Source organism: Oratosquilla oratoria, chromosome 19 (assembly GCF_046742065.1).
Source record: "Oratosquilla oratoria isolate Oo_2021 chromosome 19, ASM4674206v1, whole genome shotgun sequence".
In the NCBI taxonomy this organism is placed as follows: Eukaryota; Metazoa; Arthropoda; class Malacostraca; order Stomatopoda; family Squillidae; genus Oratosquilla; species Oratosquilla oratoria.
The window spans coordinates 43,627,526-43,630,025 of NC_134795.1; positions in this window are offsets into that span (position 1 = coordinate 43,627,526).

Below are 2,500 nucleotides of genomic sequence, written 5' to 3' on the forward strand. Positions count from 1 at the left end.
CTTCTTTTCGACCTGTCGTTTGTTCACCAGTTGGCTTTTGGCCGACTTCCTTTCGTTTTTTTTTCGTTTTTTTCTTTTTTTTTTATTGTCTGCTTGTAATGTAGCCATTTGTTATTGAGTCCTGTTCCTCCTGTCCCCCACTTCCTACTTCGTCGGACATTTGGTCCACCTTCTTTTACGTCTTAGGATTATGTTCTGTTTTTACTTTTGGGTTTCGTTTTGATGTTTTTTTTGTCACACTTGCTTTATGTTCACTGCCATTTACTCTTTATTTTGTTTGGTGTTATTTGCTTGGTTGTAATTTAGCCGTTTGCCCTTGACATTTCTTTGCGGACATTTGATTTTTGTTCTCTGTTCTGAAGTATTCACGTTAGTGTTACGTTTGAGGCTTTTTGCTACTCTTGTTTTTTTTTTGTTCACAGCGACATCAATCAATCAATCAGGAGATTGTCTGATTGATGTCGCTGTTCACTAGCGAATTTCTCATATAGTTAAGTTGGCGATAAGTGCGAAAGGGATTCGTTCCGGTCCTTACCCCTCCCACGTGTGCGGTTGACCTTGGGATGAAATGGGGTGAATGGGGTGCAGTGAGCGCCCTCCCCAATCTCGATAGTCAGATAGACTATGAGTTCTCATGGTTTTATACCGTCGATGGTCGAGCGGAGTAAGGCGGGTGTCTTGGAAGTTTGGGTCCATATACAGCGGGTTCGAATCCCGTGCGCCACTGTCAAGGAGATTGTCATGTATACTCATATATATATATATATATATATATATATATATATATATACATATATATATATGTATATATATACATATATATACATACATACATACATACACACACACACACACACACACACACACACACACACATATATATATATATATATATATATATATATATGTATATGTACATATACTGTATATATATATATATATATATATATATATATATATATATATGTATAATTTCTATCTTATTTAATGTAACGTTATCTCTTTTAATCTTAACTACAACAATCTGATTGATTACTGTATCACCTTGCAAGCGAACAATGTCGTCAACACTTAGCTCCCTTTGGCTTCAATCGTCTCCATAACTCCTACTCGCTGCTTAGATCAAGTATCACGATCACTCATATTTATTGTTTAATCAACTAGTTAGGGTCTTATCCCCTATCATTATCTGTATTGAATTGGATAATTATTTAATGGTTTTCTCTCACTTTACGACTCTACAATCAAGATTATATTGTGAATGTCTGTATGAGGTTACTTTCGCGTATGAGTATAAACGTTTTAAAATATTTGTGTATGCATCCGTTTGAGGTTACATCTACCAAAGACACAACTTTAAAATGAGTTGCAAAGTTTATTATGTCCACTATGGCAGTTTTGCATTTACAAATTTAGTTAATTTGTTTCTTTGAATCACTATATACAGTATTTATGCTTTGCTTAAGAATAATATACTCTGACGTTTGCCTGTGATGTTGACTTCGTTCTCTCTGGATCCAGTCAGTAAAGAAAAAGCTATGTTTTACCGCATGCCAGATCCATACCTTCATTCAAATTATAATCATAAAGAACGGTATAATCGGAAAAAAGATTTTGACAAGATGTAAAACATTCACATAGACGAAAACAGGGACCACATGCGAGGATACGAGTGCGTGCATCTCTTTATCTTTCTCATTACATTTCAATGTGTTTGTGTATTAGTGTTAGTGAATGCGTGCTTGTGTGTGTGTGTGTGCGTGTGTGTGTGTGTGTGCGTGTGTGTGTGTGTGTATGCATTTGTCTACGTGTAATGTATGTGTACATATATGCATGTTATCTCAAGCATTTGTATACGCATTCCTACTTTTATGCAAAAAGTACTCGTTTCCTGTATTTAAACATCTTTTCCTGTGTATATGAACGTGCATACACACGTGTTTACCTGCGAATACCCAGTAGTCATGCATATGCCATTAGCAGAGTTGTGGGACATGAGAGAAGCGCGTGTGGGTGTGGTTGAATGAATCAATGAAAATGAGAGATGATGGAACCGGGCGTGCTTTCGGGCTCTGTGACGCCTCTGACCCATTGAAATCTGTATCGAAATCCGTAGATTTCACATATACAGTATATATATGAGTGTTTCATCATTCAATAATTTATTCATGTGTTTGTTTACTGGTTCATATGTTTAATTGCTTACTTATTTCCTTATACGTCAATTTCCTTTTCTATATATTTTTAGGTAGATTGGTAATTTATATTTTTAATACTATATTCATTAACTTACTTGTATATGTATATATATATATATATATATATATATATATATACATGTACTTATTTATTCATCTACTCAAATATGTATTAAACTGTTTCTAAATATTTATCTAGTTATTCATTTGTTTATCATTTAGCTATATATATCTATGTATATATATATATATATATATATATATATATATATATATATATATATATATACACAGTGCTCTAC